The sequence below is a fragment of the Spermophilus citellus genome (assembly GCF_964194105.1).
Source record: "Spermophilus citellus genome assembly, chromosome: 18".
Classification (NCBI taxonomy): domain Eukaryota; kingdom Metazoa; phylum Chordata; class Mammalia; order Rodentia; family Sciuridae; genus Spermophilus; species Spermophilus citellus.
Genome location: NC_138200.1, coordinates 41,985,115 through 42,012,158, shown reverse-complemented (window position 1 = coordinate 42,012,158; position 27,044 = coordinate 41,985,115). Strand labels below are relative to the sequence as shown.

General features: G+C 48.2%; 1 pseudogene across 1 annotated transcript; it reads left to right on the top strand.

Annotated features, from left to right (window-relative positions):
- The first annotated feature begins 539 nt into the window (after window positions 1-539).
- On the top strand, window positions 540-27,044 carry LOC308637877 (liver carboxylesterase 1-like; annotated as a pseudogene). Its single transcript, XR_014024355.1, has 12 exons — window positions 540-560; window positions 2,756-2,834; window positions 3,570-3,774; window positions 6,767-6,910; window positions 9,389-9,522; window positions 12,207-12,360; window positions 14,443-14,538; window positions 15,239-15,342; window positions 21,620-21,695; window positions 22,398-22,529; window positions 23,451-23,523; window positions 23,791-27,044. The product of XR_014024355.1 is annotated as a liver carboxylesterase 1-like (transcript).

Below are 27,044 nucleotides of genomic sequence, written 5' to 3'. Positions count from 1 at the left end.
GGAGTGTACCACTGTGCTTCTAAATAAATCCCCAATGTTGGACATTCAGTGACCTTTGAAAGGGGAGTTCAGGGCCTTCCTTGTGTCCCCACCACACCTTCCCATGTGCACCAGAGCTCTTTGAGTCCCCCATTCAGTGCTTCACATGCCCTGCAGTGAACACCCCCTTACATCTGTCTTGTCTGCTACAGAGCAAGCTCCCTGTAGCTGATTAATTCATAACAGAAACAGGAAACAACCCAAAGGCCCATCACCCACTGAATGAACAGTAAAAGGTCATTCATCCAATACAAGGAAATATTATATAACTGAAAGAACCGCATGCTACGGTGTCGATGAATCATGAAAACATTATGCTGAAAGAAACCACGTGTTGCACCTGTGTTTGTGTCCACAACACCTAGGCAAAGGCTGGGCATTTGGTAAATGTTAGAAGAATGCAAAGACAAATAATGGATGGGTGAATGATTAAAACCAAGGATCTGGAGAGATGGTCATTTACTGAAAATTCTGTTCCAAAATCCTTGCTCTGAAAGGTAATGGTCTCCTTGACCCTGCAGGTATGCAGCAGCAGGCAGGGCAGCTTGGCAGGAATATTGAGAAGCTACTTTATCCACAAGGACACTGAGGGCTGGCGACGTGGCCCAGCAGCCGAGCACTTGCTTAACAGTGGGGATTGATCCTGGGTTCAATCCCCACATGTAATAAATTGTTGGGCAGATTTGTGGCCATCTATAACCTGAGAGTTGGATAGGGACTGTTCGGATACCAAAGGGCAAACTCTGAGTGGGTGTGGCTTAGTAGTCACAACAGGGGCAAGAGAGGTCTTTGGAAGAGGGAAGGTCTATCATTTCAGATTATGCAATTGGGCTGGACGGGCAGGATTCAGGGTGGGTCTCCAGCTCTGGTTCAGGGCCAAGGCCTTGCCCCTGAGCCACACAGAAGCTCTTTGGCCTAGGGAGCTGCTGTCTTTCCAGGATGTGCCTCTATTTTGTGATCTTGGCCTCTCTCTTTGCTTGCCCTGTTTGGGGTGAGTCCTTCTGAGATATAAATATCTGTGTTGTGAGGCAGGAGAGATTATATTTGAAAATCCTTGTCCTGGGCCCAAGGGTGAGATGCACACAGAGCAAAGGGCATGAGTGTTTGGTCCCACAGCAGTGCTTTTCCTCTTGACATGGACTTCAACTTGGACAGCCAAGGCCAGCCAGCCTTGGCTGTGCTGAGATGCAGAGGAGGGGCTGGATAAACATCTGGAGACCCCATCTACAGGGATCAGATTCAGGAGAACAAAAAGAAAATCCCATGCTCCGCACATGGTAAATTAACAGAGTTCAGTTTCTCTTACCTCAGACTGTTAGTCTAGATCTGGCCAGGTCACAGAGAGTGGCTTGGTAGACAGCTGAAATCATCATCTCAGGGGATGGAGTCAGGGGGATTCCAGCTCAGCACTTATGAGCTGATGTCTCTGGGCCAGGTAGTTAACTTTGCTGTGCCTCAGTTACCCCATCTCTGAATAGCCTTACTCATCTGTAGTGCGGAGGAAATAGGTGGTTCTTTCTAAAGCTCTTAGAACAGTGCCTCGTCTGGAGGAGGTGGAAAAAAAGATAAAATGTTGATCTAAAATTGAGTGTTTTATTAGAAAATTTGATTTATATCAGACCAGGAGCCCTTGGCTATTGAAAACATGATTTTTCACTCACATTTACAAGGACCACAGGGGGTGATTATGCACAAGCTCAGGCAGGAGGTAGAAGGAGAGGGGACAAAGTGGCATCTGTTGCATTTTTCCTTGAGGTGAGACGGGAAACCTGGTTTAGCGTTGGCTAGGTGGGGTTGTTTTAGGGTCTTTGGTGAACAAGGACTTCCCAGGTGTCTGTACCCAGCTTTGGGTGGTTTGAACAGGTTTGAACAGGCCTCTCTCTTGGTTGGGGTGTGGACTCTTTTGTGTTTAGACTTTGGAGAGATAGTTCCTTCAGGATGAACAAAGACCCACAGATCAAAGCATCATATATGAAAAATAAATCCATGGTCAATACGCTGGGACAGCAAAGGACAAGAGCATACCTCTGTGCCATTTCATGGGCAGAGAAATTGAGACTCGGATACTCAGAGAAATTGAGACTCTCAAGCTCAGCTGGCAAATCATGCCCAGATTTTCTTTAATCCAGAGCCAGCTCTCTGGCCACGGTGCCCTGACAGCCCAAGCCCTGGGTGGACTTTATCTTCTTTCTGACGATGTGACATTGCGAGAGATCTGGAACTGAGTGGAAGGCAGATTGAGAGCAGAACCTAGTTTGGAGTACATTGCCTCAGTGCTGGTTACCCCTGGCCATGCCACCTCATGTCCATAATTAGTAAGTCCCTACCGGGCACTTTGTGTCTGTCCATCTGTTAAGTGGGCATATTAGTAGTTACTTAATAAGACAATTTGAGGAATAATGGAAAGGAACTAGAATCCACATCTGGCACACCATACTGTAAGTGCTCACTATGTGCACATTCCACATTCATAAAAGGCAACTGCTGTAGCTAATTTATGCCTGTCCATCTACCCTATTTCCACCCTGGGCAATCTGGCTTCTACGCACTACATTTAGATAAAGGGTTTTCACTGACTTAACTCAGGCCACACCCAGTGATTGCTGCTCAGACTTTATCCTCCTCCATATCCTTGCAACATTCAGCCCTCACATAGTCACTCCTCCACTCCTCCCTGGGCTCCTGACACTCCACCCTCCTCCATCCACCTCTCCAGTGGGTGCTCCCAACCTCAGCTGAAGCTGCCTCTGAGCCCCATTCTCAGATCCTGCTCTCCTCTCACCCTGGCCCCTGCAGTGAGTCACACACATCCATGGTGTGCACTCTCATCTTCAGGGGGATGATCCCCTGCCCCTCACCCACCTCCTTCCAGTCTGGAGGTGCCCTGGTCCTGTGGTCTCTTGCCAGGAGACCCCAGTGACCCTGCCTGACACAGAGTCAGTTCTTCAGTCTTCTTTCCTTTCCGATGCCCACCATAATCTGATCAGCCACCAAGTCCTCCAAGTTGCAAATGTTTTTTATTTTTGGTTTTAAAGGCTGAGAGATGCATAAGGCACTTAAAATTCTGTATCGATATTGAATTTTTGCATTTGTTTATATCCTCATCTAGTGACATAAAGTATTTATTCTGTAGGTTTTCCTTGGAGAATGGATATATCTCCATAAAAATATTCTGCTAATTATTTAAAAAAAACCTTCAGTGCAGAAATCTTGAAATGCACAAATAAAACATCAATAGCATGTCTGTATAACATAATGCACTCATAAAAGCATAAAAGCAATGTATTCCTTTTCTGAAATAAACAACAATAATTTAAAAAGCAATGTGCACTCACTTTTGACTTTTGCTTGGATATATTTATGTCTTAATTCCAATTGACCTCCTGTATCAGCCCTCTTAGTTAGGCTGGACATTCTCCTCATCTCTATTTCACATAAAAAATACTCTGAGACCTAAAATTTAAGTAATGTATTCAGTGTCACATGCCTAGACTGTGGCCAACCCCACATTTGCTCCCCATGTCCAGCAGGACACCCGTCCTCGCCCCCCGTGGTGGACACGGTGCATGGCAAAGCCCTGGGGCAGTATGTCAGCCTGGAAGGATCTGCGCAGCCCGTGGCCGTCTTCCTGGGCGTCCCCTTTGCCAAGCCCCCTCTTGGGCCCCTGAGGTTTGCTCCACCACAGCCGACAGAGCCCTGGAGCTCTGTGAAGAACGCCACCTCCTATCCTCCTATGTAAGTGGTGGCCTGTCCCAGGGGGGTTTGTCCCTCGGTGCTGAAGGAGGGGGTGGAGGCCGTCCTGGGCTTGGCTCTGCTTTCTCCTGGAATCTTCTGGAACACTGCAGAGCCCTGAGGCCTTCTGGACCTCTCAGGGGTGCCTAGAGCCCTTTGTTGAGCACCAGTTCTTGGGCACCTATTGTGTGTCAGGCATGTTGTGGGTTCCTAGAATCCATTAGTGAACAAAGCAAAGATCTCTGCCTTATGGGGCTTACACTGCAGTGGGGAAAGAGATGACAACATGCAAGTAAAAAAATGTGTTAGGTAATATGTTAGAATATTAGTGCTTTGGGGAAAAGGGAGTTGAGTAGGTGAGGGAGATGAGAAGTACTGATCTTATCTACACTGAACTGTGGCGTGATCAAGGGGCAGAGAGGTAAATGTGTGTGTGAGGGGCTATGATTTGGAGGGTTGACATGGCCAGTTCTCAACTCCCAGCTGCATCTAGATACCTTGTCATGGGCAGAGCAAATGCCGGTGTGCTCAGGGACCCTGGTCACCTGGGTATAAAACCCAGTTGTTCCTGATGATCAGTCACCCTGGAAAACGCAGACAAGTACAAGTGTCAGTCCTGACATGATTCATCTCCTCAGCGAGGTACTTCTGAGGATGTCCAGGAGCCCACTTCTGAGTGCACTCTTTCTTTGCCTTTTTTAAAAAAATGCAGGGTTCTTACCTCCTGATTGCGAGTATGTGTGTGTGTGTGTCTGTGTGTGTGTGTGTGTGTGCACGCATGTGTTCATGCTATATTTCAGAGAGGCTAGAGGATACAGAGAAGCAAAGTAAGAAAACTACAATTGTGTACTTTTACTACCCAGAGAGAATTGCTAGTTCTATTAGAGATTATTTTAATCAGCCTTTCCATTGCTGGGACCAAACTACATATGACAAAAACAACTTAGAGGGGGACAAGATCATTTGGGGCTTATGTTTCCAGAGGTCTCAGTCCGTGGTGGCCAACTCATTGCCCTTTCCCCAGGGTGAGGCAACACCTCAGGGCAGAAGGGTATGGCAGCTAGGGAGCAGAGGACTGAAGCGGAAAGGGGGGACGGGGAAGATGCACCCTTTCAAGGTTGTCCCCACTGACCCACCTCCTCCAGCCATGCCCCACCTGCCACAGTTACCACCTAGTCAGTCCACTCAAACTAGGACGGATTGATGAGGTTACAGCTGTCACCATCTTGTCATTACACCTCCGAACATGCAGTGCATTAGCACAGGAGCTCTGGGGTCACCTCACATCCACACCATCTCGGAGATCATGTTTCCCGTCTTTCCCCCCTTGACAGTAGATCATGCGTACTCATGATATGCTTGACCGCAGTGCTCATGGATCAGTACATCATCAGCTTCACTTTGTGCCCTCAATATCCCAGCCTGACATTAAGTAGCTGTGTTTATTTGGGCATGGAAAGAAATCAATTTACTCAATCTCTTATTTAGGGTCATTACAGTGTTTTGATGTTCCTGAAATTATGATTAACACTATGATGATGAGGTTGTAAATAAATCATCACACATATTCATGGATATTTTAGGATCAGTTCCAAGAAATCAAGAAGATGCATATTTTGGTAATTTTTCTGCCAGATATATTTCTGCTGTGTTTATTCCTTCCAGTGATGTATGAAAACCTCCACGGAGCAGACCCTTGCCAATCTCGGGTTCACTAAATGAACACTTTTTGACTATTGGGTATGCAAAATAGGAAGATAATAATTATTATAGGGACAATCATAATTTCAGCCTTTATTTGAAATTTATCTAAATGCTAGTGAAATTGGACTCCTTTACCTCTTTTAATTTTGAATTTCTGTCATTATGACTCTTATGCCCTTTGCTCTTAGTGGTCTAGGAACAATTTCCAAGAATGGAAATCTTGAGGACATCTTTTCAGGCTCTACTCTGCCACTTGATAGCTGTGACCTGTTGGCTCCTGAGTGCCTTGGTCACTTCTACACACTGGGGAAGCAATGCCTGCCTTCTGGGTCCACTGAGATCTGAGAATGTTGCCCATATTATACTTAGAAATCTACATACTACATAGAGGGAGATTCGGCTATGTGGCTATGGGTAGCTGGTATAATGTCTTCATGGCTGTTTTCTGATCTGCGATTGAGGATTTTAATATAACCCAAGTCCTAGGAATAATATGAGGCTGAGAGAAGTTAGTAAATGACAAGAATCCAAATCAGGGCCCAGCATATGGAGAGAACTCAATAATGTTATCAATTCCATTCTAAATTGAATCTTGGAGACCACTGCAACCACCTGCAACCCAGCAGAGATGCACCCAGGTCTCAGTGCAGCACAAAGGATTGCTTGTGTTAAGCTGATGATGGAGTCTTACCACACCAGGTTTGCAAGGGTCCAGAGAAAGCACTCCCTCACTTAGACCTGGCTGACTGGGACCCAGGGCAGGAAAGGAAGTTACCCGAGGTCAGCCAGCACTCCAGTGGCTGAAGCAGGAGAAGATTACAACTCTGCTGAGGTTGCCCAACAGCAACGCCACTTCCCACCTTCTGCATTCTGACTGTTACCTAAGAGAGGTCTCCTGGTTGATGAAAGTCTCCCATGTTTACCTGGTGGTGAAACACAGTAGCCCTGCAACCCAGCAGAGATGTACCAGGTCCCAGGAGGGTAGGAGATGTCATCTCTTAGGGCAGGTCAGCTTATGGACAGCGCCCTTTTCTTAGCCCAGAGCATCTCACAGGCTCGGGATGGGAGGAGGTCTCAAGTCCCTGTCACTCTGCATGATCTGGGGAGACTCAAGGGAGTCCCACGGTTCCCAACAAACCCCCCAGTGAGCTTCTCACACACGCCAGTGTCTCAAGTCCCGTGATAGCAGGTCCTCACAGAGGCTTAAACCCCAGTGCAAGGTCCAGCCCCAGGTGACACTTTCTGCTTCCATGTCCTTGAATCTCTGAGCCCTTCTTTCTTCCCCTCCCAGGTGTTCCCAAGATGCAGTGCCGGGCAGTTTACCTGAGATCTCCTTACCAACAGGAAGGAGAACATTCCCCTCCAGTTCTCTGAAGACTGCCTCTACCTGAACAGTTACACTCCTGCAGACATGACCAGGAGAAACAGGCTGCCGGTGAGTGTGGGCCCCAGAGAGTTGTGTTTCAATATCTGGGATTTCTGGGCACAGGTGGGAAGGAGATGAGGGACACCCTGGGCCATGATGACTCAGAGGTCCTGAGCTTCCTTTCCCCAAAGAAAAGACTAGTTGTCCTTTATCTTGGTGAGCTCAGCATCTGGGGGGGAGTGCACTAAATCTGGAAAGAGCATCGTAATCTCTCCACATTCTCTCACACTCTCAGAAGCCCAAGATGGTTACTGTTAGTTTCTAGGTTAAGAATCTGATCTCCAGAGCAGCTAAGACGTGATTTCAAATAAGTTAGAGTTGGAAGAAATCTTAGAGAAAATCCACCCATTCTTTAAGGGAGGCAAATTGAGGCCCAGATGGGGGAAGGGAGGCCGCACAGCAGGGTGACAGGACCAAGCTCAGGGCCTGTAAACCAACATCCCTGAGCACAGACTAGGAAATGGCATACAAGTGTGTCGTCTTTATACAGCGCACCACGTGTGACCACTTCTACTGTCTGTCCCCTGTCGCTGCCCCTTTTTTGGAGGTGTGGGAGGCAGAGCCTGGGACAGCCTCAGAAGCTCTTTCCTTGCCTTTGGTCCAATACTTGGGGTTTTACGGTAGCTCGTCTCCCCGCCCCCCCCCCACTGCCTATGGCACAGGCCGATGCCCACGAGTCAGCATTTCCCCTGGGACAGGCTGCCAGGTGCAGGTCAGAGGGTGGCGAGGTTCTTCTGTTTAATTTGGGAAGCTCTGCAGTAAAAGAAGGAACACCTGGAAGACTACCCAGGTGCTGGGAAGGGGGTTGTAAGCTGGGGCAGGAAGCTGGTCTTCAGGTGTAAGGCAGTGAGGACAGGAGTGCTCCCCCTCCACTCATTCGGATGCTTTACACTCAGCGTCTCAAAATACACAGTTAGACTTGGGCTTAGGGGGAGCAGGGGCACGGCGCCTTGCCCAGCAGCCCCTGCCCTCCAGGTCTTGCCATCTGACAGCACACACGTCCTGGCCTCTCCAGCCTGTCTGTGCTGACCTGTCCTTGAGCTCACCTTCACTCAGGTGACCCCAACTCAGTCCCTCCCTGGGGCAGCAGGATCAGAGGTGCAGGAGAAACAGGGCTCTGGGAGCCTGGAGGCAGGAGACCCCCAGCTGTGGACACAGGGTCTAGATCTCCAGGGTCTGGGTTTGGATCCTGGGTCTGCCTTGGCCTGGCTGAGAGTCTTGGGCACGTCCTCCACCTCCCTCAGCCTCTGCTTCCTCTCGTGGGAAGAATCCCGCGTGAGGGTCTAATGATGGCGGTCGGGCTTCATCTCAGGGCTGGCTGAGTGCGCAGAGCGAGCCTCCTGGAACACAGGTCAGAGCTGCAGCAGGACCTTCCTCCTGCCCTAAGGGCTGGCTCACTGTGCTGGGGCTGGACTGCAGGGAGTCCGGCAGCTCCGCACATGGACACTGGGACTGCCCGGGCCAAGTCCCCCTCTGTCACTTATTCCCGTAGGATCTTAGGCACTCCTGAAAATGACTTAGAGCTGCAGGAGGATTTTCCTCCTGCCCTAGCGGCTGACTGTGCGGTGACCAGGGCTGTGGGCTGCAGGGAGTGGCATGCGGGCTCCAGGGCCAGCTGTCTGGGTCCAATCCGACTGTGCCACTTATTAGCTGTGGAATATTGGGAAGGAGAAGTGCCTAGTTTTCCTGTCAAATGGGAAAATACCAGGACTTGCTTTGTGGATAGTTTATTTCAAAGTACTTAGAAAACTCTTACTTAGTGTGGGGACTTTTATTAGCAATGCTAGCACAACATTCCTTGGCCACTCTCGTTTCTTCCTGCTGTGTTGGTTCTTTGTGAGAACCATGAATTACAAGTTACTGTGTCTGTGCTCATCCTCAGTTCTTATCACAGGCCCTGGCACAGGGCAGATGGACAGGTAATGTGAAGTAACCTCCAAAGACTTGCTGGAGAAGGTGGTTGGGATGTGGGCTTGTGGAGGAAAGGGGCAGCCTTTGGGGGTGCAGAGGAATCGGAGCGAGCACAAGAGCACTCACACCCAGGGGCCCGTGTCATTCCTAAGACAACCACACATGAGCCAGGAAGCTCAATCCCCCACTAAAGAGTTAAATGAGTCGAATCTGAAATACAAGCACAGCCCATTGCTTAGGTCCAGCTGGTCGAATGGCCCAGGTGTGAGGACCGTGGGAGTCCAGGGGAGAACACAGTATCCTTGGCCTTTGCTGTCCCCATGATGTCATTCCCTGTTTTAAGGGCCTTGGGAGGACATGGCATGTGGGTCCAGGTAGAACGGCAGGTGCATTTGTGGGGGGGCGTGGTCTGGAGTCTTCCACTAGGGAGACTGCATTTCACAACCTGACTGGGTTCTGCTGTACTAGGGGCAGTGGCCTTCGTCACAGTCAAGATGTAGGTGACCAAGCCAGACAGCTCGTGTCTTTCCCAATTCTGCTTCTTCTAACCACTGTGTTTGTTCCCTTCTTGTCCAGGTGATGGTGTGGATCCACGGAGGTGGTCTGGTGGTGGGCGGGGCATCCAGCTATGATGGACTGCCCCTCTCTGCCCATGAAAACGTGGTGGTGGTGACCATCCAGTACCGCCTGGGCATCTGGGGGTTCTTCAGGTAAGGCGCTGGACTCTCCTCTCTGCACATTTGCACATTAGCCCCCGCATTGGTCTGTTTCCTATTGAACAAAATATCTTAGGCTGGGTAAGGACAGAGCAAAAAACTGTATTCAGCTCAGTCCCAGATTGGGTGGTCCCAGCAGAGCAGCCTCTGGTGAAGGCCTAGAGGGAGGCAGAAAGGGAATGCGCAGGTTCAGAGGAGATCACACGACTAGACAGGAAGCTGAGCAAGGGCAGGAGGAGACATCGTGCTCTTTTGTTAACTCCTGCAAAATTAACCAGGGTCCCACAAGCTCTATGTAAATCCCTTCAGGACTTCAGCCCAGTGACCAAATAGTCTTCCACCAGATCTCATCTTTTGCAGGTTCAGTCACCTCTTAATACTGCCAGATTAGGGACCAAGGATACCCACATAAACTTCGGGGGACAAACCACATTCAAATCATTGCAGTCACCAAAGCAAAGATACGAGACCCAGCTGGAGTCATGTCAGCCCTCCTGGAGTCTTTTGTTCAAGCCTTCATAATGCATCCAAAGCCCTTCATTATTGGGCCCTGTTGTGGGGCTTGGTGATAGCCAGTGTGCAGGCCGTAAGAAAAACTCACCAGGACTAAGGGGAACCGGTAAGAGAGTTTATTGGAAGAAGATACACTGCCAGGGTGCAGCAGGGACGTGACAAAGACATCTGCCTGTGGACTCAGGGGACCTGGGCTTATGTGCACTCGTGAGTTCTTTGCCTGACTTTGGCCGGTTTCTTGCTAGGAGCGGTTTAAGCTAAACAAGGGATGATTGGCAGATTTCTTGCTTTGCCCCAATACCCGATGCAACAAATGCTCGTTCCTGGGTTTTACCCTGGATGCATGAGATGCAAGTAATATGTGTGAGGTCTTAAGTAGGGAATTCTCCCTTCTCGGGTACTACTATAGGTCAGATTTGGGGGTCTCTGCACATGCTCATTGGGATGATCCCTCAATCTGCTTGCAAAACAGGATCTTGCTCTTTACACTTCAGGGAAGTCTGCTCTTCTGACAACTGTGAGGGGAGACCCTTTGCCTCACATCAGCTCTGCTAATCAAGGTGGGGAGGGGCGTGGGACAAGGTCCCAAATCTATCCTGCCTCAGACCCCACCTACCTTCTCACTCCCCAGCCACACTTGCCCCTGGGTTTTTGCATGTGTGGTTCCCTCTTCCTGCCCAAATCCTGTGCCCTGCCAGGCCCAGCCCTCAGGTTGCCACCCCACACACTCAGCTCCTTCCATCTACACTGGCCCAGCACGCTACAGTCCTCCACTTTGACTGGCAGCACACAGCTGCCCAGTTCAGTGCCACATGCTTCTCATCAGGGAGGAAGGAGGCAGCTCAATGAATGCTGGGCTGGCAGGGTTCAGCGGGCCATGCCACCAGGCTGTCCGGAAGAGGCCAGCCATGATCTCCGCCCGCACTCGGCCCAGCACCTGGCAACCTCTCAGCAGCAGCCACAGCAGGTGCCTCTCACACACCTGAAATGCCTCCTTCTCCTGGGCCCAGGTCACCGCCCACTCCCAGCTGGCTGCTCCCTCTCAGCTGCCTCGCTGGCCCCTCCTGCTCCCCATGCTCAGGCCTCTGGGTCTCCCTCTCCCTCCACTGATTCCCTGAGTGAGCCCAGCAGCACTTGGAACCCACGTGCCACCTTAGCTGCCTCCTCCTACTGCCCTGGCTGTGCACAGGGCACCTCCACTTCACAGGGACAGACCCCCCCCCCCCAGCTCAGGCTCTCCTGCTGCCCCACAGCCCCTGTGCCTCTGCTGCAGCTGCCCCCTCCTGGGTGGTCAGGGTGAAGGCCTGGGGCAGCCTGGAGGCTCTTCTGTCCTCACTCCCCATCTCGGTGGGCCAGCGGATCCGCAGGGCTCCTCCTGTAAAAGAGCTCAGAATCCAGCCCCTCTCCCCACCTCGCTTCATGGCCGTGTCTCTGGCTGGATTATGGTTGTGACCATATTCATAAACCTGTGACTCAGACGTGGTGGACACTCCACAGTGGCCAGAGATCAGGAGAGGCACAGGGTGAGTCTCGTCCTGCCTGTGTTGAGGGCTCCCAGGTCACTGATGGTGACACAAAAGTCCCCTCCAAGTCCCCAGTGCCCTCTCTAGTGCCTCTCACTCTAGCTACACTCACACTTTGGTGCCCTTGGCCTGGGGCCTTTGCACCTGCTGCTTTTCCTCCCTGGAATTTCTCCTTTGGACATTTACAAGACCTGTGCTCCTTTCATGCCGGTCTGTACCCAATGCCACTGCTCACAGAGGCCTTCCCTGGTGCTGAGATCTGAAACACACCCCTGCCCCCTGCTGCCCCACCCTGCCTCTGTCATTACCTGCCATTACCTCGAATCACGTTCACTCACGAACATTGTGTTCTCTTTTCATCTGTTTGTCTGTGCTCTGGAGTGTGAGCTGAGTGTAGTCAGGTTTTTCCTGTGTGGTTCCTGGGGATGCTGTAACTCTTAGACTGGTGTAGGGCACATAGTAGGTGCTCACTCAGCACATTTGTTCTGGAAGAATGAATGTAGACTCCATGCAGAGCAATGCTACAGAGATGAGAGTCAGGTGGAGAGCCCTGTGTCTTGGATGCAGAGTCCCCTCCTCATCTCTGGTCCTGAGAGCCTTGACATGACATCTCTATCTCCACCTCACCCTATTACCTTACAGCACTGGGGATGAGCACAGCCCAGGGAACTGAGATCATCTGGACCAGGTGGCTGCTCTGCGCTGGGTCCAGGACAACACTGCCAACTTTGGAGGGGACCCAGGCTCTGTGGCCATCTTTGGAGAGTCAGCAGGAGGACAAAGTGTCTCTGTTCTTGTGAGTGCTGCGGGCACCTGACCAACTGTGAACCTCTTGGAGACGGGTGGATCCAGCCACAGTCTCCTTTGGTTATAAATCTGGATTCAGGGGTGACTCCGCTCACTGTCCAGCTTCAAATGGTGGGGAGCCAAAGTCCAGACCCTCTTGGCCTCGAGGAAGCTCAGAGCTCAGCTTTATGTCCTCGGGCCAGCAACCTCTCTAGCTGGGTCTGTGATAGTGACCTCCCTCCTCCTCTCAGGGGACTGAGTTCTCTGTCCCCTCCCCAGTCATTTTAACATCAGGACTCAGCTCACCTCTGCTGGGAAATAGGGGTAGGTATGATTACAACGAGAAGGGTGAGGACAGGAGTGTGTAGAGGGTCCTTGTTCTTGTTGGACTCTAAGGCAGAGCTACACATTGGGGGCACTTGTGTACCAACAGAAGGCCAAGTTTTCCTCTGAATTTTTCTAATGTCTTGTTCATGCCCAAGAGGGAGGACAACAGTCTCCGGGGATGAGGGGCATTTGGGCTGAGGGAGGTGGGTGAAGGGGGCAGGGATGGAATGTGGAATGGGGAGGGACAGTTCATTGCCGCTGTCTGGCTGGGCACAATTCAGGAGCCACTTGTCAAAAGAAACTAACTTTATTTTTAGAACTACAAACACCAAACAAAACAGCTCCTCAGGAAAAAACCCTCAGAGCTCAACTGCCACCACCGGCTTCCCACAAGCCTCTCACCCCCACACAAACCTCACCACCTCCCACAATCCTCCTGCTCTTGAGGCTGATTGGCTGGGTTGTGTGGGCGGAGCCAAAGAAGTCCCCCAATGAGCAGCTCCGTGGAGGAGCCAATCAGCTAGATGTTGCTGGGGCCGCTGTGAGCCAATCATCAGCTGGCAGTCTGAAGGGCAGGGAAACAGCCCAATGAACATCACCGCAGAGGAGCCAATCAGCTAGATGTTGCTGGGGCCGCTGTGAGCCAATCATCAGCCCGCAGCTGGAAGTTTGCTGGCAGCTGGAAGTTTGCTGGGGCCCCTTTGGCTGTGGCTCTCAACAGTTCATGGAATGTGGGTCATAGGGTCATGGGTGTGTGAGAAGCCTTACCACTGTGGAGACTGGGGCTGTGGGGGACACTGAGGGAAGCTATCGAAGGTGCTGGGAGCCACCAGAAATCCTCGTCTACCCCAGAGTTGAGCAGAGTATCCACAGGATTACTGTCCTTTTCAAACATCAATTGATTACATAGTTGAATAGAGTATTCAACTACATAAAATTTATATATATATATATATATATATATATATATATATATATATATATATATATATTAAAGTAGAGAGAAATAAAAACTAAGGAGAAACTGAAGGAAGAAAAACATCATCTGCATTTCGACCACCCAAGGGTAGTCACTGTAAATATTTGGATATTTATTTGTCTACTGTATTTTTTTTTACATTTTTGTCTATCATCTATCATACAATCATTCTCTCATCTACATTATTTTTAATACAAAAAAGTTCCTGTAATATTGCAGCATGACATCAATAGTTCCCTAAACATGAAACGTTTTTACACAGCACTATCTTTGAAGATGATCTAGTCGTCCAGGATAAGAATGAAAAATTATTTTTTTACCTCATCATATTAGATGACTAATTATATTAGATAATCAGACACTTGAGTTATTTAAAATTTTACTACTGTACACAGTGTGGGAATTCTTACAAATTTTTATGGGCCTCCACGATCACTTTGCTTATGATACATTTTGGGTCATGGAAAGGCCAATGTGGAATTTGTGAGTGGGAGTGCGGGGGTGTCTACCCAGGGTTGGGTAGTAATGGTGAGCCTACGCCACACACTTTCTGTTCTGTCCTTTCTCTGGCCTCTGGCTTCATCCTGCTCAGGGTCCCTTGGGAAGTGGGGATGCAGCAGAGGCTGGTTAGCAGGCAGGACAGGTGAGGAGCGGCCATGTCCCCTCACCCACAGACTCTCCAGGTGAGTGGTGGGGGAGGGAGCAGGTAGAGGGAGGCTGAAAGAGCGAGTGAGTTGCTGCCCCTCCTCATGAGCGTGAACCTCCTCCTCTCCACGTCCCTGCCAGGTGTTATCTCCCCTGCCCAAGAACCTCTTCTTGGGCCATTTCTGAGAGTGGCGTGGCCGTCACGACTGTGCTGCTCAAGAAGAAATGATGGCTGCGGTAGGCCTCACCCTGGACAGTTCTTGTGCCCCTTCCTCCACTCTACTGGAGTCCTTGGGAGAGCTCTTCTTGTACCATATTTGACAGAGATGCTCCATGGTCACTGAAGTGAGAAGGGCTGCTTTAGGGTCAGGTTTAAACCACATTCCACCAGGGTTCCTGGAATTCTGCACAAGTTCTAGTGTGTGGGAGACTCGGGATACACCTCAGCACTTCACAAATCTGAACTCTTTTTTTTCTAAGATAAGTGCAATCGTTGTCCCCATCTATGGGTGGGGAAACCAAGATACAAAGAGATTAAGTGGCTTTCTCTAAGCCAAATGGCTACTAAGTGGAGGGGGTGAGATTTGAAAGCAGAGGAATTTTGTTTTTCAAGCTCTTAACACCCACTTCAAATGACTCTCCTGAGGCATTCAACCTTGAAAATATTGTGCCATTTTGGGGGGTGTTTATGCAGTTCTAGATGGCATTTGCCAGTTTTAACAGAGAGAAGCTAATAGAGGCACAGATGTTGTGTAACTGGCTCAGGCCACAGTTCCAGTCAGTAGGAGGTAGTTCTGTGCAGCCCTGAGCCCCACCTGCTGGCCTAAAGGATGTGGGGCCACCCGCTGCTGCCTTCGGAATTTGCCTACCTCTGTCCACATTGTGGGAGGGAAGGGACCTTGCTCTTGAGCTCTGCTGGTTCCTCTGATCTCTGAAGCATATGGCTGTGACTGCTGGGTGCAAAACCACCACGTCAGTGGTCATGGTTCACTGTCTGCACCAGAAGACGAAGACGAGCTCTTGGAGACCATGTCAAACATGGTAGGTGCCTCCATGCTAGTGGACTGCCTCTGTATACTTGGTCCTGGGCATCATCAGGTCCCCTGACCTCCTGCCCAAGAGAAAACACCTGAACACGCTCTGACCTCTGAGGAGCAGTGTCAGCCAAAGGAACCTGGAATAAAACTGGGAATTTCATTTTTCCTTTTTTTATTGTGAAATACCTCAAAGGTCAAAAATGTCCAATAAGAGCATTGTGAATAATCTCTTCTAAAACTTAACACTTTGCTCTTCTTGTTTTCAGATGTATTTTAGGGATGTAAGCACCCCATGGATTCCCAAGTAGTGGCCATCTTTAATCAGGTGGATGGGAGGATAAGCACAGAGTTTCAGAATGGTATCACAACTCACCCGTCTTGGTTGATTTGAAGCTTTCTAAATTACAACCACAACAATAGTCCAGTCTTTCAGGTTTTCAAGACTGTCTCCATTATGATCCTAGTATAGCTGTATGTCTACTGATCCATTCATCTATCCAGCTTTCCATTCATCCAATTCGTTAATATCTTTTCGTTCATCTCTTGTCAATTCATCCACAAATGTTTATTCATGTATTTTCATCGTGTCCATCACCTGTGTGACATCCAGCCAGCATCTAACTATATTGCATACACACACACACACACACCACCACCACCACCACCACCACCACCACCAATGGGAACGAATCCCTTATTGGGGAAAGCTGTGGCTGTGAGCTCAGGCGCCCCAGGCTCTCTGTCTGCATCTTGGACACTGGAGAATACTTCTGCACTAACAGGGAAGGCCCCGAGCACTGGATTCTGCATGTGTCTCCACGGGTTGAGTCCAGTTTGGCCTTGGGGCTTGAGTCCTGGGTTATTCATCAAGATCAAATTAGGTGACCAAGACATTCCAAGAATTAAGACATAATCGTTTTTTAATACTTGGAAAGAAGTAAATATTTGAGTCCTTCTGTATATGACTCGGAGGACCCAGTGTATCTGGAAATAGTTATCCCATCTGTTTAGAAACTGTATCCCATCAACTTCAGGAATAGGTCTGGGGTCGACCCTGTTAGATGGACACTGGCTCCCATCCACTCCATACTCATCTGTGTGTCCAGGGACGTGGACCAGCCTGGTCACCTGCAGATGCCCGAATCCAGGAGGCACCAGTAAAGAAGAGGGAAGCCCAGGCAGGGCAGTGCTTTCTCTCATCGTCCATCCCACCTCCTGCTCCATTTCCTGGGAGTTGCCATAGCCCATCACCCAGGCACCATGGTGCCCCTTTCCCCAGAGGAAATGTGGGGGTGGTTACCAGAGGGACTAAGTGGGAGAGAAGGCCACCACTGCCAGCAGGGCCCTCCCCAGAGCTCCAGGGCCCTGACTCTGGGGCCCAGGTCTCTCCTGCCCAGGCCGCTGCCTGCCCCTCCCCCATCCTACAACTCTACCTCTGCCCCTGCCCAGTGGAGCCCTGTTCCTCTGGGTCCAGCCAAGGAGGCACCAGGTGGGACAGCCTGATAGCTACGGGGCACCAGTCAAAGATCTGTTTCTAAACCAAGAAGGCTTATCACCCACATCCCTGTCTTTATCTTTATCTTCTTTTGAGTTTTGATTTATTTGGAGATCCTGGAGAGGTAAGGACTTTCGGGTTCTTGATTACAGGTTTTGAGTCTTAAGGTCTTTAAGCTCCAATTCACGATGAATGGAAGAATTCTCCTTTGTGGAACCACAGTCCCTCCTTGTGTGTGTATTGCTGAGGCCCAGAGAGGGGAGGTCACTTGCCGGGGTGACACAGCCAGGTGAAACCCACTCCCCTGACTCCCAGTCCAGTGCTCCCAGTCAGCTCGTCTGTGTCCCCTGGGCCAAGCTTTCCCCTTCGTGTTTACATCTCCTGCTTCCCAAATGGCCCTGTAGGAGGAGTCAGCACTACCCTTCCACTCTCAGGAGGCAGAGATAACAGGATAAGGGCAGAGGCGGCTTCACCGAGGAGGACGAGGACGGATCTCCTGGGAGGCCATGGGTTTGACCAGCTGTGCAGGGAGGGATCCCAGGCGCTAGGTCCCGAGGACACGTCTTCCTCCCAGCCCTAAGGAGACTACCACTGTATCCCCCATCTCCTCCTTCCTCCCCCCATCATTTGCCAGAGGTTGGTGGCATTAGCTGTGCATATCTTACCATCCTGTCCTCCCTGGATCCTCGCTCTTCCCTTAAAGGGCTGGGAAGATGGATAAGTGAGATCTGGTGAGGATGGAATGCCATCTGTGTGGCCATTCAACCAAGCCATGGGAAGCACTCACCATGGGCAGACTGACCTAGCCTCTGGGATGTAGCAGTGACACAAGAGTCCCTGCACACTTGGAACCTCCTAGTCCAGTGGGGGGGGGGGGGGATTGCAACAGAGAAATAAATATGGAAACTCTGCGTGTGTTGATGATGGTCAGAGTTAAGGGAAAAATAAAATGGGAAAAGGGCAGAGCTCACCATTTGTCGGAAAGTAAATATATGGGACAAGGAATGGCTTGATGAGCAGGTGACCTTGGAGGTGAGCTCTGAAGAAGGAAAGAAAGTCAGCCGTGGGGAAAACTGGGTAAGGAGTGCTCCTGGCAGAGGAAACAGCAATTGCGAAAGTCCTGAGGCAGAAGACTCCAGTGCGTGGAGTGGAGGCTGAGTGGAGAGGTAGGGTGGAGGCTGAGGAGGTCCTGGCAATTGGATTGGGGCTAGAAGGATTTAGACTGTAACTCAGCGGGAGACGGGAGGCGCTCAGAGGGCTCTTTTTGAAGGAGTGGCTGGCAGCACCTGGTGGTGGACAGGGCTGAGGTGTGAGAGAAAGAGGAGGGCTCGATGCCCCTGTGTGTTTTCATCTGGAGCAGGGCAATGCACTTGGCCCTCACACGTCAGCCAACATCAGCCACTGGGTGGATGGCCGCAGTTACTGTCATTCCGACTTTGCCGATGTCACTGCTCCCCTCCCAGATGCTGCCCCATGTGGCCCTCACTGTCCATCGCCTGGACTCTTATTGTTTTCTACCTGCACTTTCCCTGCTCACTCCCCTGACCCGTGGTGTCACAGACTTGCCCTTCCAGAGCATGTGCCCGTCCTTAAAATCTGACCTTGCTTACAACACAATATATACCTGCTTCTGGTTTTTATGTGTCCATTTAACATCCTTCAGTTTACTGAATTCATTTATTAGTTTTAATCTATTTTGATAAGATCTGCAAGATTTCCTATAAATAAGACCAATTCATAAGCAGATGGTGGTAGTTGAATGTCTGCTTTTCCTACCTGGATGCCTTTCTGTTCTGTTTTTGCCTGACTGCTTTGTCAAGGACTTCTAGTACTAGGTTGAATAGAAGGGGTACAAGTGGGTAACTTGTCTTATTGCACACTTTATGGGAAAGGCTTTCCATTTTTCACCATTGAGTGTAATGTTAGCTTTTGGCTTCTTGCATAGGATTATTATGCGGAGGCACATTCCATTTATCCCAAATATGATGACTTCTTTAATCATGGAAGTATGTTGGTTTTACCACATGCTTTCCCCACACCCGTTGTGATAATTATATAATTTTGTCCATCAGTCTATAATCAGATGTATCACATTTATTGATTTGCCTTTGTTCAATCATTTTTGCCTCCAAGGGATAAATCCTACTTGTTGAGTGTGATTATCCTTTTAATGTGTGGTTGAATTTGGTTTGCTAGTATCTTCTTGAAGAGATTTGCTGCTATGTTCTGGAAGGATATTGGTCTCTAATTTTCTCTTTTTATAACATCCTTGTCCTATTTTAGTGTCAGGGTAATGTTGTCCTCATAAAAGGAAGTACTCTCTTTTCTTTATTTTTTTAAGAAAATTGGGGAGAATTTGAGAGGGGTTGATATTAGATCCCTTTAAATGTTTGATACAATTCATTAGTGAGGCCCCTGGGTCCTGGACTTTCTTTGATGGGAGATTTTTTAATCCCTGATCCCAATGCCTTGCTCACTATTGATCTGTTCAGGTGATCTACTTCATTTTGAGTCAGCCTTGTCAGATTGTGAGGAATAAGGAATGCATCCATTTCCTCTGGGCTATCCAGTTTGTGTACATATCATCATCTACGTCTCATGATACTTTGTATTTCTGTGGTATCATTGAAATGACTCCTCTTTCATCTGTTGAGAACTCATTTCTCTAGGTCATTTTTCCTAAAGATTTGTCAGTTTTGTTTATCTTTTAAAAATATCAAGTCTTGGCTTTGTTGATCTTTTGTATTTTTATCCTCTCTAACTCATCTCTTGCCTGCTATTTTTCTTGCATTCCTTTTGCTAAGTTTGGGCTTAGTTTGTTCTCCTTGTTCCCTGAGGTTTAACCCTGAGTTGTTTATTTGAAATATTCTTCTTGATATTGGTATTTACTGGCATAACCTTTCCTGTAACAATTGCTTTTGTTGTGTGCCATATATTTTTGGTGTGCTGCATTTCTACTTTCATTTGTCTAAACATATTTTTAAATTTAAAAATGACCCCCTTAATTTATTCGGGATCATGCTGTTTAGTTTTCACAAATTTGCCAATTTTCCAAAATTTATCCTATTGTTGATTTCTGGTTTTATTCCATTATAGTCAGAAAACATACTTTATTTAAACTAATAAACATTAATACATATTAATTGTCTCTATGAATTGATTTCACTGAGAGATTTCCATACATGCATATTTCATGCTATGACTCTCCCTTCTACCTTCTTACTCCCCTAAATCCCCCTTTTGGGTCCCCCTTTTCCTTCACCACCAGTCCATCTTCTACTTTCTCTTCCCCATTATCTTTTTAAATTTTTAAAAATTTTCCACCTACAAGAAGAACTTGTCATACTCTTTTTTTCTGTGTTTAGCTTCTTTCACTTAACAGGATGTCAGAAGCCTCTTTGTTTCTTTTTGTTGTTCAATTAAATCTGTATGTATTCAAAGTAATCATCTATTGATTTCTTAATGCTACTTTGTTATCTTTTTTCTGGTTGTTTTCATAAACACTTGGTTTAATTCTTCTTTTCTTGAAGTCTTCCCTTGAAGCTTGATGGTTTTCTATGTGGTTTGCTTTGATTTCTTCCTAATTTTATTTTGTGCTTCTTCTAAAAATGTTTGCTTCGTGGTTGCCATAAAACTTATATAGAACAAATCTTCAACTTATAGCAGCCTATTTTAAGCTCACAGCAACTTAACATTGAGGTATTTTATCAACTCTGCAGTTTTGTCTCTCCGCCAGCATTTTGTTTTGACGTCAGAATTTACGTCATTTAGTAATGGCAAATTATCTTAGCTGTAGTCAGGTGTTTAGTCAGTTTTTTCATCACTGTGACTAAAATACCTGACATAAGAATAATTTAGAAGAGGAAAAGTTGACTGAGGGCTCACAGTTTCAGAGATTCAGTATGTGCTGCCTTCATAGTAGCCAGGAAGGAGAGAGAGAGAGAGAGAGAGAGAGAGAGAGAGAGAGAGAGAGAGAGAGAGAGGGAGGTGAGGAACAAAATATAAACCCCAGTAGAATACCCCCAGTGACTTATTTCCTTCAGCCATACCCTTCCTCTCTCTAGCCGTCACCCAGTACATTAGACCTTCCAAATTATTAATCCATGAATGGTCTCACCCAGTCATTAGGCTCCAGCTCACCTGATCTACTCAGGAGCTTTCTGGGCACACCTCATAGCTAAACCATAATACTAGGTGATTATTTATATTAGCTTATTTGTTAGTAATAGTTTTGTCTTTGACCCTTATATTGGAGATGACATTGTCTTGTTCATCACTATTACATGCCCACAGTATTCTGAATATTGTTCTGTCTTATTTGTGTCATTGACTTTGTGTTTCTTTCATGTCACGAGTGTCTTTTTATTTCATTTTAAAGACATTTCTTTGGAAATTTTTACAAGGCAGGATAGAGGACAAATTCCATAAGCTTGGGTTTAACCCAAGACATAGATTGTTCAGCTTCTACGTATATGTTTAGTTAACTATCCTCACACCCAGACAACCAGCTTGGATTTACTTCACTCTTCTCTGAATGGGTGAGAACAGCCTTGGAAAAGTTCAAAAATAGGCCAAATAGAAGCTACCTACCAGCTTGTAGATATGCTTGAAATGAAGGACCTCTAGTGTGTCCTCGATGAAACCTAGTGTTTTTATTTGCTAGATTTTATTGGTTCATTCTGTTGAGCAGCAAACACATCTTGAGTAGAAGCACAGAATGAAAATGGAAAGGGTTCAAAGCAGACCACCAGAAAAACATCTGGCTGAATCCCCACCTCCCCCTCAGCCAGCTGTGCAGGCTGGCAGTCATGGGGCCTTCCTGAAACTATTTCTATCCTGTGCCGATACCAGCAAAGACCTTGGTACCATCCAGGTGGGTCTCGGGTCCTGCAAACTGTGGCATGAATCCATGTCTTCTCAGATGCCACAGCCCCACCTACATGGACCAGTTTCCTGGCAGGAAAGGGGAACAGAGAGGTGGGGACAGGCATGCTCACCTCCTGTGCCCCTTCTGTGGTGGGCATCACTGTATCACCCTAACGACCTCACAGTCCCCTGGCCAAGCAGGAAGCAGGACATGCAAGGGGATTGAAATATGAATCCAGGAGATTTGTGTTTTCTTGAATCACGAGAGGCAGATGGCTCTGTCTGAGGACACACTTGTCTTTAAACCTCCTCATTTGCAGACAAGCAGCTTGGATTTGCTCCTCCCTTCTTTGAATGGGTGAGAACCTCAGAAATGCTCAAAATCAGAGGAATAGGAGGCACCTATCAGGTTGTAGAGGTTTTTGAAGAGAAGGAGCTCTAGTGTGATCTCAATGAAACATGTCTCAGTATTTATTTGATTCATTTAATTCATTCATTCTGTGCTTCAATATATATCTTGCTCAAATCCCAATTCCACTGTAACCAGCTCTGCAGCCCTAAGCTAGTCCCTGGGCTCTGCAGGAGCTCTGTCCTGTCCCAGGCTGACACCCAGGGGTTTCCTGCACAGCCAGAGACCTTGAGACCATCCAGCTGCATGTCTGGTGGTGTGACCTCTGCACAAATCCATGTCTTCTCAGATGCTGGAGCCCCCACCTACATGTATGAGTTTGAGTACGGCCCGAGCTGCTTATCAGACCTGAGACCCAGCACGGTGACAGGAGACCACAGGGATGAGCTCTTCTCGGTATTTGGAGCCCCGTTTTTAAAAGGTAACAGCCTTTGCTGGCTGTTAGTTAGGGGGCCTGGGTTCCGATCTTGCTTTCCTGGCCTTAAGCAAGTATCTCCTATTCTCTGACTGTGAACTTCCTGACTCACTGTAACAGGGCTGAGCAGCACTGGGCAGGCCTCTGCTCTCACCTGCAAGAAGGGGGATGTGCATTCATGATGGTCCTCGAGGCACAGAGCCTCAGAGTCCTGACCTGAGAGCTGGAGGATCACCTGCAGAGCCCTGCTTGGGGGCCACTGCTTGCCACTGAGGGATTTTCTACTAACAACAGAAGACAACAACGAGGGGAAGTTAGATTAGGTGCCCCCTTGACCTGAATGTCACGTGTATCTGTCTACATAACTACATTCATATATTTTATCTGGGATTTTTAATAACATAATACTTCAAGTAAAGCTTTCACAGTATCTTTGACATGTTAACTTATCAGTTGCAGATGACTTGTGACCTACCTCATGGCTGCTTGTGACATGCCAGTGGCTTTCACTTGGGTGACTCCTTAGGATCGTGGCTTGTCTGATATTTTTCAGACTCTGAAAATATTGATGCATATAGGAGATTAAGAAAAATTCCAAGAGTCAGCAGTCCCACCAAGTAAAGGGAACCCTGTGTGAGGCCTTAGGACCCTGAGTGGGGAGGGCCAGGGCAGGTGGGCCCAGAAGACAAAGGCAGTCGGCTTATGGATGGACAGCATGCCCAGTGCGGTCCTCGACCAGCCGTTCTCAAGCTGAAAGTGCACACCAAGGGACAGGCTCTTCGTAATATGCAGACCTGGACCAGTAGGTGTGGAGTCAGGCCAAGTGTCTGCTGTCCTACAAACTCCCAGCTGCTGCTGCTGCTGCTGCTGCTGCTGGCCCACAGCCCACTTTGAGCCGCAAAGTGTTTTTTCCTTCTTCCCCAACAGGGGGCGCCTCAGAAGAGGAGACCAAGCTCAGCAGGATGGTGATGAGATTCTGGGCCAACTTTGCTCGCCATGGGTGAGGCTGGTGGCAATGGTGGGGTGGTTGGATGGGTGGCCATGGTGGGGCCTACCCATTGTGAAGGGGTCCAAGTGTGAGTGACAATCCCCCTACCTGTGACTACTGTCCTCTGAGAACATACAGGATGCCCCAGGACAGGGAGAGCTCCTGACGCTGCATAGGGCTGGGCCTTGTGGAAGAGAGAAACCAGGGAATCCTGTCAGTCTCCAGACATGTGGGGCTCACGAGTGGATCCGTGGAGTTTCTGTTTGATTCTGTTCCCAGGAACCCCAATGGAGCCGGGCTGCCCCTCTGGCCAGAGTACGACCAGGAGGAGGGGTACCTGCAGATTGGCGCCACCACCCAGGCAGCCACGGGGCTGAAAGACAAGGAAGTGGCTTTCTGGACAGAGCTCAGGGCCAGGGAGGCCTCAAGGAAACATCCCCAGAGAGAACTGGGGAGCTGTGACAGGAGGCTGAGCCAGCCCTGTGATTCTGGAGCAGAGGACAGGGGTGCGCAGGCCACAGAGGAGTCCTAACGTGGAGGCTGGGGAAGGTTTGTACTTGTGGCCTCAACTTGGAGAATAAATGATTTTCTGGAGACCATATCAGCGTCTGCATCTTCTGCTAGAGTGAGTCCATCCTCTCAGATGACAAAGATGAAGACAGCAGCATGTGGTCACAGTTTACTTCTTCACTATAAGTGATACCTGTTGAAGATCCAAACTCATAAGCTCATCGCCCCTCCCCTTAGCCATAGAATGCCGCAGTCTGGCTGGGCACAAGATCACGAGCCACTCACCGCTTTGTAGATTCAAACAGTAATTCTTTATTCCTGAACTCACACCGGCCCTCTACAAACACGTTCTTGGGAAATCCACGTTCTGTGCCCAAAAAATCACGTACTCCACCAGGCTTTTTTTCCAAATACTTTCTGAATCCCACGAGAACGGGAACTCAGGCAGCAGGATACGCCCTATTCCCAGCAGGAATAACCTTAAACCTGGAACTGCCCTAAACCCAGATTGTACTAAACCGGGAACACACTAAACCCAAGGAGCGGGATACTTCCTAAAACCTGCAGGTACACCCTAAACCTGGATCCACCCTGGTCCTTGAGCAGCGTCACCTTTCTCAAACATACATGCAATGTCACAGCGAATGTCCAAGGCAAGTCCATTTCCACGAGTCCTTCCTCTAAGGAACATGGGGCATGCTGGCAAGGAAATTTCGATGCGTCATTCCTACTTGGCAATGGCCCTCAGCAATAGAAAATGCTCCACGCCACTCGCCACTCTCTGTTGCTCCTAAGGCCATGTTGGATCTGCAGGAGAGGCCACCCTACCCCACCCTCGAGACACACCCTCAGCAATGCAAATTACAAACTCACCCTTCCGTATGTGGGGGAAGGGGACATCATGTGGCATCCTTAGACTCAACGTCTAAAGCAAAATTTGGTTGGATGTACATTGTCAATGTAAGGATCTAGATAGGTTGAAAATAGAAAAAAGGTACTTAAAAAAAAAGGTTGGGTGGCTATATTAATATTGGATCCTTGAATATAAAAAGGGAAAAGAGGGGCCTTATAGAATAATAGAAGGGTCAATTCACCAAGAGAATATGACAATTCCCCATGTGTACACACCTATTAACAGTCACAGTGGCCTGACATGTCTAGAGCTTAGGTCCCAGGAGCAAGCTGTGAAGCAAGAATTTGAGTGCAGTCATTTTGGGCAGGTAATGTTTAGGGCTCCTGGGGGAAGAGCGGAGAAGAGGAAAAGGAGGGGCGTTAGTGGACACAGGTGGGCTGTGCACAGGTCTTGGAGGGGGAAATGCAGTCACTCCACTGGAGACCCACAAGCAATGGTAGAAACCAAACATCAGAGACCCTGCAGAGCCGCGAGAAGGGCAGGTACATATACATCAACTCTCATCTGTGACTGCTCAGGGCTGTTTGGTGGCCCTAGGAAGAAGACTAGGCCACAGGCAGGCAATCTGGAAATTCTTTGGCTTCTGTGGCTGCAGACGACCAATTTCTTTTCTTTTTTTTATTTATATATGACAGCAGAATGCATTACAATTCTTATTACACATATAGAGAACAATTTTTCAATTTCTACATTGACATTTGGAAAAATGAACGGCTAGAAAATGTCACTCAAATCATTTTTTAAAGTGCTATCATATTACCTAGGCACAGTGGCCCACACCTGTCATCTCAGCAACTCAGGAGACGGAGGCAGGGGGACCACAAATTGAAGACCAGCCTCAGCAACTTAGAGAGAACCTCAGCAACTTACTGAGATCCTGACTCAAAATGAAAAAAAATAAATATATAAATAAAAAGGAATGGGATGTGGCTAAGTGGTAAAGGGCCCCTGGATTAAATACCCAGTACAAAAATAATACTGTCATCCTAAGTGACATTACATGCATTGTTTTTATATTGCTGGCCATCCTGGCCTCCTCCCATATGTTTCTAATTTGGGCAGGTGTTGTGCTCAGTGGAGCACATTCCCAAGGTCATCCGGATTGTTGGGCCCTTCCCTCTTTCTTCCTGTCATCATGCAATTAATTGGTTTATGGGTTTAAGTTAATATATGTGTGACATGTGTCATCGGCCTCGTTTATTTTCCTTTATTAAGTTTTTCTATCTGGGGTGTAAGTAGAAGAATCACTTGTAGGGTTTTTCAAAATTCCAGTGGCCAACTTCCCAGAGCCACTGAAGGACAGTGTCTTGGAGAGGACCTGGACTCCTTTTTTCAGTGTTCAGGCATCCTGATGTCCACCACTGATTCCTAACCACTGCATCTGAACAGTGTCACATGTGTATTTTCCAAGTTTCTAGAATCTCTCCCAAAAGTCTATTTTAATATCCTGGACATTCGTGGACATAATTTGATGAAAACCTTTGGGAATGACTCTTTATTCTTTAGTGCTATTTCTGGCGTTCGGTTCTGCAGAGGATGGACTGAGTCAGAGGCAAGGACTTTTGTTTTTAGGGCCTTATAGTTATGTAAAGGTAAAATTTCTAAGCTGATTCTAAGCTGCAAAAGCTTGAGTTAAAGTGTAAAAGACTGGGCATTGTAAAGCTTCTAAATTACAAGGCCTGGGCTAAAAAGTAAAAGACAAAGTATTGTTACGATTCCTCTGCTACCCCCGGAACCTGTAATCTCTGTAGTTGTTAGGACAATGCGGAAACTGCCCAGTAAATATCTCCATTGATTCCCTGGTTGTTTAATAGCTAAGGGCTCCAAGTAGCTTGGCACGTAAGCATCTAGGCTCCAAAACCAATCAGTTTAAATGTGTACCCCACTTAGAAATGACCAATCACCCCTGCCCAGACTGTTCCCGCCAATGAATGTACTAATCCTGTCTCAGAGTTGTTGTTCAATTTTCCCGCGCCTCATGATGATTTGTTCTGGTGTATGCAAAGCCCCCCTCCCTCTCCAAAAAGTGTACTTAAGCTCTGCTTGACCTCTGCTCTGGGCTCTGGGCTGCTCTATCTTCCTGAGTGAGCCTGGAACCTCAGCATGCTGA